Source organism: Euprymna scolopes, chromosome 11 (assembly GCF_053919585.1).
Source record: "Euprymna scolopes isolate OS-2025 chromosome 11, ASM5391958v1, whole genome shotgun sequence".
NCBI classification, from domain to species: Eukaryota; Metazoa; Mollusca; class Cephalopoda; order Sepiida; family Sepiolidae; genus Euprymna; species Euprymna scolopes.
This window is the reverse complement of record NC_136492.1, coordinates 147,358,057-147,368,510: the sequence shown is the minus strand read 5'-3', so window position 1 is coordinate 147,368,510 and position 10,454 is coordinate 147,358,057.

The window sequence follows — 10,454 nt, the reverse complement described above, 5'->3', positions numbered from 1 at the left end:
GACCTGGAATGGAATTCTAGAGTCTCGCAGTTCTGGGGAAGAAACTACTGGATTAAAAAGCTCTTTTACATCTAGGGATCTCTACAGTGTGGGAGTGGGATTTAGCTGCCTGTTGGGTTTGTCAGGGCGTCTACGTCGTGGGGGCACAAGTGTCTGCAGTTCGTCAGAGCATTCACCATTAAAATACTTGTAGAACAGGCAGAGGGATGCAACGTTTCGTCGATGGGACAGAGGCTGAAGCTTAGATGCCAGTTTAGGACTTATCAGATTGGCGACTCTCTTTTGAACCTTGTCTAGGGGTGAGAGACTAGCAGCAGATGCACCAGCCCAAATGTGACAACAATACCCCATACATGGGCGAATGGTGGCCTTATAGAGGTACAGGATACTTTCAGGTTTCAGTAGTTTTCTAGCACGGTAGAGAGAGCCTACCTTTTTCGCAGCGACCCTGGCAATGTTTTCAATATAATTGTTCCAACTCATGTTTCCTGTGAACGTTAGGCCAAGCAGTTTGAAAGATGTACTCTCAGACAAGGAATCACCGGCCATTGCTATTGGTGGCTGAGAAGGTTTCTTGTAATTATTGAAGGAAACTAGTTTAGTCTTGGCAGCATTGAATGTGACCATCCATTTATGTCCCCATTCCACTACAGATTGGATGTCATCCTATAGTGTTTTTGCCATTTCTTTAGTTATGTGTTCGTTTGTTTTCCTGTCATGCCTGTTATAGAGTGTGGTGTCATCAGCACATATACCCATCTCAGAGAACGTTTTGTCGGGGAGGTCATTAATAAATATTAGGAACAATAGAGATCCAAGGATAGACCCCTGAGACACTCCCACATTTATATCATATTGTTTAGATGTACGACCGTCGAGGACAACCTGGATTTTTCTCTTATCTAAGAAGGATTTAATTATGTTAAGTATTTTACTAGTGATACTGTTGTGTCTGTATCAATAACAACACGAACGCAAAAAGTAAAGGTAAAACAAATATATTAAAACGAAAATATAATACATATTTACAAAGGTGCCGTTGTACTGCAGTTGGAAGATTGTCCGGCAGAGGGCGTGTTAAAGTCTTTCATGGAGCAACCGGCACATGTGTCTTGCCTATCCGGCGTTCGAACACAGCTCTCCGGTCTTGCTGACTTGATACCTTTATCTATATCTTGTTCACCCACGTATGCTAATTAGTGGGCGTCTCCACAATACCCCCCCCCCCAAGATTTGAAGTCGTGTAGATTTCAATATCTTTTCCTTTTGGGGTTCATTATAATTACTTTTCCTTCCCGATCTCCTCGGTTCGGGCGTGGTGGTTCAATATTAAACGTTTTGTATGCTATATCAATTGGATTATCCTGTTCCTCACGTTTGTCATGTTCGTTGTCCTTCCTATGACGTTTTCTCAATTGATTTTGATGTCTTTTGTGTATCCCTTTTGGACCTTTTATCATGTTTTTTTTTTTTTTTTTTACACAGTGATCACAACTTATCAAGGCCCGGAAGCCACTCAGGGATAAGGGTTATTGCAAGTACATTACGTTAGTGTGGAGATTTGATGAAGTGTTTACTTAAGGGGGCGGTTCATTAGGAATTTTTTAACGTTGGACTTGAACACATCCAAGTTGTAGTCCGGTGGGAAGCAGGCAGACGGAACAGAATTCCACAGGCGTGCAGTTCTAAGAAAGAAGCTTTGTTCATGGAATCCGCGTTTTGATTTAGGCAGAGATAAAGAGTGGGGGAAACTTTTGACAGTGGATTCAGCTAGACGGGTGTTTTTTGTGAAAGATTGGCGAGGGGGGACCAGAGATTGGAGTTCAGACGAGCACCTGCCATGGAAATAATGATAAAACAAGGATAGGCTCGCAACGTGTCTTCTGTCGGAGAGAGGTTGCAGGGTAGAGAAAAGGGCATCCCCCACTAAGCCACAAAGTCTATTTTGTACTCTGTCAAGGAAGGATAGGCTGTTTTTAGCAGCTCCTGTGGCAACAGTATTCCATCCTTGGACGTACTTGGCTTTTATATAGATAGAGAATTGCATCCATAGTGAGATATCTTCTGGAGCGGTAGAAGGATCCCACCATCTTTCCAGCGACCTTGGCAACAGACTTGATGTACGTGTTCCATTTCAGATCAGGAGTAAAGGTCAAACTCAGAAGCTTATCAAAACATGGAGCCTCACCCAGACGAGAGCCATCCATCACAATTGATGCCAGATGGTGATCAGAGCGTTGATGATGTAAGGATAGGAGTTTGGTTTTGGATGCATTAAAGGTAACCAGCCACATCTTCCCCCACTGAACCACGTGCTAGAGATCAGAGGAGAGAGAATCAGAGAGAACTTTGTCATTTACAGCCTTTGATGTGTTGCCGTAGATGGTCGTGTCATCAGCATAGATGTCAACGAATGATTAAGTATGTGTTTAGGGAGGTCATTGATGTAGATCAGGAAGAGAGTTGGGCGCAGGATTGACCCCTGGGGGACTCCAGCATTTATATTGCAGGCCTCCGATTTTTGTCCATCTACCACTACTCTTATGAGCCTATCGGAGAGAAATGATTTAAGAATTGAGAAAACATTTCCAGTTATACCGTAGCTGGAAATCTTGTGAAGTAGACCCTTATGCCATACCTTGTCGAAGGCCTTTGATATGTCAAGAGCAATTGCCCTAGAAAGGAAGCCTTTGTCAAGAGATTCACTAATCCTGTGAGATATAACCGTCAGCACATCTGTGGTAGATCTTGCAGAGCGGAAACCATATTGTGTGTCACTAAGAAGGTTATTCCTGCTGAGGTGGTTGACTATTTCTCTATTTAATATGGATTCCAGCAACTTACTCATAACACACAGGAGACTCATAGGTCTGTACTGAGAGGGAGATGACTTATCACCTGAATTCTTAAATACAGGGCAAACTGATGAGGTCTTCCAGGGAGTCGGAATGCACTTCTCCTTAAGGCAGCACAAATAGTTTCGTAAGTATGGGAGCAAGTTCTGGTTGAAGCTTTTTTAACACTATAATTGGAATGCCATCAGGGCCAGTTGCTTTACTGGAATCTAGGTTCTTGGTTAGCTTGGCTACCAAGTCGCCGATACGTTTATCTACCGTACCCGACTCTCAATATAACATATTATTTTTAAAACATTTAAAATATACCTGATCATCAGGTTTAAACCTTTTACGTGATTTGTGTGTCGTTTTATATACGACTGCTTGCTTTGGTATTAATTTATCAAATGGTGATTTTATTTTTCTCACAAACATTAAGTCTGCTGGCGATAATTTCGACGGTGTATTTGGGTTCTCAGTTATCGTGTATATTTGCAGGAACTGTTGTAATGCTTTATCTGTCGGTGTCCCTATCGATTTTCTAAGGGCACGCTTTATCGTATCTACGAACCTTTCCGCTAATCCATTGGATCTAGAATGGAATGGTGGTGTAGTTATATGGTTTACCTGAAATGATTCACAAAAATCCTTGAAAACACTTGAAGTAAATTGTGTTCCGTTATCTGTGACTACAATGTCTGGTACCCCAAAACGTGCAAATACTTAATGCAGAAAACTTATTGTGTTATCTGTCGTTGGGTTTTTGACCCGCTTCACTTCCGGCCATCTGGAAAAACTATCTACTAGGATTAGGTAGTATTGTCCCTCGATCGGTCCAGCAAAGTCAAGATGAATGCGTGACCATGGATGGTCAGTTTTTTTTCAAGGTTTATGAACTATCGGTGGTGCCTTAGCGGCTAACGCACAACCTTTACATTTCTTTACTGTTAATGCAATATCCACATCCATATCACGCCAGTAAACATAACTCCTCATAAGTGTCTTCATCCTATTTATACTCGGGTGTCCTGTATGAAAATCTCGTAAGATTTTTTTCTGCAAGGTTTTCGGTACAACCACTCTTTCACTATATAATAATACCTCATTGCATAAGGAACATATACTTTGCGTTTTTCCGTCATTTTCCCTTAATTTTTTCTTTATGTCTTTGATGACGTCGTCATTTTCAGCCTCCCTTTTTATATCGGTAAGCGTGACTGGTAATTCTCTTATTATATTCGCCACCATGTTTTTTCCTCATAATTGGAACGTATAGCTGCAATTACTGACTCTTAAAGGTTTAATCCCTTTTCGGTATAAACCTTGACAATCAATCCGCATGACCTATTTTTCCCGAACGTAGATGTTTTATTTGAAAATCATAATTTAGCAAGATCGTACGCCAACGGAGTAACCGATTTGCCGTATATACTGGTAAGCCCTTTTTTTGAGCCGAAAATAGTCACTAGGGCCTTGTGGTCTGTTTCCAGTATAAAATATCTCCCGTACAGATAACAGAGGAATTTCGTCACCGCGAAAATAATGCTTAATGCTTCCTTTTCTATTTGGGAGTAAGCCTTCTCTGACGGAATTAGAGTCCTTGAAGCGTGGGCTATAGGTTTCTTCGTTCTATCTGGCATGATGTGCTGTATACATGCTCCTATACCATACGAGCTCGCGTCACTCGCAGCAATTATTTGTAATTTTGGTTGTAATAAGTCAAGGATAAATCTGACGTCAAAGTCTTTTTAATTTTCTCAAATGAGTCTTGACATTCTTTTGTCCATATCCATGGTGTTTCTTTCTTTAATAATTCGTTCAGCGGAGTTCTTAGGTCGTACATGGCTTTGATGAATACTTGGTAGTAGTTCGCGAGGCCTAAGAAGGTCTGTAAAGTCGTCACTTTATGTAGTGCTGGCATGTTCCTAATTGCTATCGCTCTTTCTGGATCAGGGCGTCGATCATCTTTACTTATTATTTGTCCTAAATACTTGATTTCGTCTAGACAAAGCTCACATTTGTTTTCTTTCCGTACTCGTTTATTCTTATGTTTTAATTATGGACGTGCCCCCTTATGATTATGTCATCCAGGTATGCACAAGCACAATCTAAACCGTTCAGCATTGTGTTCATTGCTTGCTGGAATATCGCCGGCGCGACTTTTATCCCAAACGGTAATCGGTTATAATTGAATAACCCTTTGTGTGTGTTAATGCATAAAATCTTTGAGCATTTTTCTTCTATCGGAATTTGCAAATAGGCGTCGGACAAATCTACTTTGAAAAAAATTTCCCACGATTTAGTTTGGCAAAAATCTCTTCCGGGCTTGGTAAAGGGTAATGGTGATCTTGTAGCATATTATTTAACCCGGTTGAAAAGTCTCCGCAAACTCGAATTTGTTCCGATTTCTTCTTTACGTACGTCGTAGGCGCTGCCCAAACGCTAGTTTCGATTTTCGATAAAATGCCCGTTCTTTCAAGTCTGTCTAATTCGCTATCTATTTTGTCTAATCCGGCGAACGGCACGTTCCGTTTTGTCTTAAATACTGGTGTTGCATCCTTTTTTAGCTCGAACGAAGCTTTAAATTTATTACATCTTCCCAGTCCCGTAGTAAATATTTCTGGGAATTTGTTCTTTAGTTCATTTTTAATATTTTCTGACGTTGTGGTACAGCTGGTTATTTTTTTACAAAAAGCATTCATCGGTTTTTCCCAAAGGTTGAATTTTTCAATAAAATCTGTTCCCAATAAATTCTCGCTTTCTTTAATTACGAGGATTTTCAATTTCTTCGTCGTGCTATTTAAATTAATGGGCAGGACGACTTCTCCTTCGAATTTGATTTCGTCTCCTGTCACCGTTCTAGCACCCTTACTTGACTTTTTCAGAGTCGGTTTATCCAGTTTTTTCCAAGTGCTAATGTTTATTACCGACAAATCTGCTCCAGAATCAAGTTTAAATTTTATTTGTTTGCCGAAAATATTAACCAACACATATTTTCGTAAATTGTCTTTCTCTTTGTCGTTTGTTCTCATTTGGTGTACTCTATATTTTGTTCTGCAACAAATACTCTTATGTCCGACTTTGTCGCAATTGAAGCATCTGGTATTTTTTAAGGATAATCTTTTCCCCAATGTTTTTCATCACATCTTCCACAATTATTACTTGGTCCCAATTTTTTATAGTTCCTTTGACTTGAATCGTAATTTCGTTTTCTGTAATTAGAGTTTGAGTATTTATGACTCGCGTAATCTTTTTCATTTTGAAGAGTCTCACACATTCTTTGCCCTACGTTTCTGCCAGATTTTTTAATCTTCCTTATGTACGACACTCCTGCTTTTTCTATATCTCTGGAGTCTTTTTTTAGTGATACTGCTCTTTGACAATCTTCTGCTAACTTTTGCAGTCAGACCTTGTTCTGTCTCTAATTTTGAAAGAACGCGTCTTCGGATCTCTGAATTTTTTGTAGAAACTAGCCCCTGTGCAAAAATTAAACATTTGAAGTCGTCCACCGTAAGTTCCGATAATTTAAAATTGTCGCAGTGTTTATTCACTACTGATGCATATATCAGGTAGTCCTGCTCCTCCGTTTTCTTAAGGTTCATACACGACCCTCTCTTGTGAAAAAGAGACATGTTCGGTCCGAATAATTCCTTAAGAAGTTTTACGGTCTCAGCGAAGTCTAACTGATTCGTTCTCCTTGGCAATATGAAATCAACAAATTTGCAATGTTCACTAGTACCAAACTTTCGAATTGATAAACTTACTTTCTTTGCGTTTGACAAGCTTTCGTAATCTGTTTCGAAAATATCTTCATACCTCTTGAAGTATGCCTCAAAAGTTTTATCTTCTTCCGCTATTCACAATTGTTGCGTTGGAAAAAGTCGTATTGCTTTCCTGTGCAGAATTAGTCGTTAATCTTTCCAACAAATCTTTTTGACCAAGTTGCATTTGCTCTATACATTTAATAAGCCGTTTATTCTGTCTTTCGTCTCTTTCTTGTTTTCTTTTTTCTGCAATTCGTCTCTTTCTTGTAGACGCCTTCTCTGTACTTCGTCTCTTTCTTGTTGACGCATTTGCATTTCCGCGAATAACTTGATAAGATCCTCCATTTTGTTTTTCAAATTTGTAAATCAGTCACTTTTACAATTTCCTTTCTTTAATAACTACGAACAACCGATTCCTTTTGTTACGTTATTAATTACGTACAAGAAAGAAAAAAAATCCCTTCTTAGTACACTGAGAAAAAAAATCACCTTTTCTTTCAAAACAGTCTGCCTAATAAGTTCACGGTATCCTAGCGAAACACTTTTTTGTGTGCACTTTGCAGAAAGGGTTACTGTAACTTTCAAGTTTTTTTTTCGTAGACACTTTGAAATAAAGTGCTTGCTGTTTTTTTTTCAAGTGTCCCGGGTTTTGAATTTCCTTTTCAAGTAGTCACAAAAAAAATCTTGGTGTTTTGCAAGTATCCAGCGCTTGAATATCGAATTCGACAATTTCGTAGTTGCTGCTTTTTAAACATTGAATTCCCGAGTGAATTTTTTTTTCAATCTTTGACGAGTAAGTATTTCCCGAATACCACTGTTGAGTTTGATAGTGTATTTTCTCACGCGTAAATCTTTTTTCGAAATCCCGTCGCCACTGCTGTGTCTGTATCAATAACAACACGAACGCAGAAAGTAAAGGTAAAACAAATATATTAAGACGAAAAGATACTAGATATTTACAAAGGTGCAGTTGTACTGCAGTTGGAAGATTGTCCGGCAGAGGGCGTGTTAAAGTCTTCCATGGAGCAACCAGCACATGCGTCTTTCCTATCCGGCGTTCGAACACAGCTCCCCGGTCTTGCTGACTTGATACCTTTATCTATATCTTGTTCACCCACGTATGCTAATTAGTGGGCGTATCCACAACAGATACCGTATGATTTAATTTTCCTGAGGAGACCCTCATGCCATACCCTGTCAAAAGCCTTAGGTATATATAGAGCTACCGCTCTGCCCTCCTCCGCTTTGTCCGGTGAATGGTATATACGTGCAGAGATTACAGTGATGATGTCTGCTGTGGAACGGGCTTGTCTAAATCCATATTGTTTGTCAGTCAGAAGTTTAGCATCTGTAAGGTGCCGGACGAGAGCATAGTTAATTATGGTCTCAAATATTTTGGCGAAAAGTGGGAGGAGGCTAATGGGGCGATAATTTGATGGGTCAGTTCTTTCGCCAGAATTCTTGAATACTGGTACCACAGAAGTAGTTTTCCAACAGCCTGGAAAGCATACTGCTAAAATAACCTCCGATTGGTTCGTACAGAACAAAATAGATGATCTTAAGTGGCCCAGTCAGTCCCCAGACTTAAATCCTATAGAAAATCTATGGAGAGAGCTCAAAATCATGGTCCACAAGCGAGATCCACGTAATATTCAGGATTTGAAGAAAGTATGTGTTAAAGAGTGGGCCAAAATCTCGCCTGAACGTTGTCACAAATTAGTTTCGTCGTATAGAAAACGCCTCGAAGCTGTAATAGCCAATAAGGGGGTTTCAACTAAATATTAGATGAAATTGTGTTAGTGTGTCTAATATATATATATATATATATATATATATATATATATATATATATATATATATATATATATATATATATATATATATACAGTGATGATCATATTTATTGGCACGGTAAAATAAAAGTTAAATTTTGTCTAATAAATTCTAAAAAAGGGATTAAATTAAAGAAAATAACAAAGTATATTATGTATTTTTAACTGGCCTTTCCGATGCAGCAATCGGATTTTAGAAAAAATAAATAACAAAGGAACAACAAACATAATTGCAAAAAACCCTTGTTCAAAATTATTGGCACGATTTATTTAATAATCAATTGTATAGCCTTTGGCCTTGATTACCTTCCTCAGTCGCTTTTCATAGTTTACAACCAAGTTGTTGCACTCTTCAGTAGTAATTTTAGCCCACTCATCCTGACAATAATCCTCCAATTGAATAAGATTCTTAGGCTTCCTTTGCATTACCCTCAATTTTAATGTTCTCCATAAATTTTCAATTGGATTAAGGTCTGGGCTTTGTGATGGCAACTCCAAAACATTAATATGATTGTCCTCAAGCCATTTCTTAGTCAGTTTAGCCGAATGCTTTGGGTCATTATCTTGCATGAACCACCAACGACGACCAAGTGAGAGCTCTTTAGCAGAGTCTTTCAGGTTTTCATCCAATATTTTAACATAATCTTCCTTTTTTATGCTACCTGCGACCTTAACAAGTCGCCCTGGTCTAGAGGCAGCAAAGGATCCCCAAAACATCAAACTGCCTCCACCGTGCTTCACTGTGGGTATGGTGTTCTTAGGCAGGAAAGCTTCGCCAGATTTTCTGTAAATATAAGACACTTTATTATGGCCAAATAACTCTATTTTCGTTTCGTCAGTCCATAGAACACGTTTCCAGAATGCAACATCTTTATCAATATGACGTTTTGCAAAGGCTAGCCTTGCTTTCAGGTGCATAGGCTTCAATAAGGGAGTCTTTCTCGGACGACATGCTTTTAAACCAGCTCTCTTCAAAACTCTACCAACTGTATGTCGAGATACATTCACTCCAGAGGTGCTCTGTTCATCAACAATCTCCCCAACAGAGATCCTTGGGTTTTGTTTTACTTGTCGAACAATTTTCCGTTCATCTCTTGGGGAAAGAATCATTTTTCTCCCTCTACCCTCTAAACTCATAACGTGGCCTTGCGATTTGAACTTGTTTATTATGGCTCTAACAGTGGATTTGGGAAGGTTTAGCTTCTTTGAAATCTTATCATAGCCCTCCCCATTGGTATGGCATGCTACAACAAGCTTCCTGACGTCTTCGCTGTGTTCCTTAGTTTTAACCATGGCGATTGAAAATTATAATTTAGTCACTTATAATAGTTTAAATAAATCGCTATCTAAAAATTATCTGAAAAAAATTATTCACTGAATTAGCGTTAAACAAGCATAATATGGCTATAAAAAAGTTCAGAAAGCACGTAAACCGGAAATTGATTGATATTATACTGATACTAACAGAAAAACAAAGCCGTGCCAATAATTTTGAACAAGGGTTTTTTGCAATTATGTTTGTTGTTCCTTTGTTATTTATTTTTTCTAAAATCCGATTGCTGCATCGGAAAGGCCAGTTAAAAATATATAATATACTTTGTTATTTTCTTTAATTTAATCCCTTTTTTAGAATTTATTAGACAAAATTTAACTTTTATTTTACCGTGCCAATAAATATGATCATCACTGTATATATATATATATATATATATATATATATATATATATATATATATATATATATATTTAAGAGTGCGGCCATCAACAATTGTAGGTTTTGTGGAGAAATGCGTGACTTACCTGGATAGACCACGTGCGGGTCGGTCACCAAAAATAAATAAAAAGAAAGAAAAGAAATGGTCAAGACTCTTATTTATAGAGTAGTGATCACGTGAGTTATAAGAATATGCAAATAGAGGTGAACGATTTTGCGATATAAAAAGCCTGTGTTGTTAAGAGGAGGGGCAGACTGTTGGCAGAAGTCAGTGCTGTCAGACGTGCTTTAGAGTTTTGTTATTATA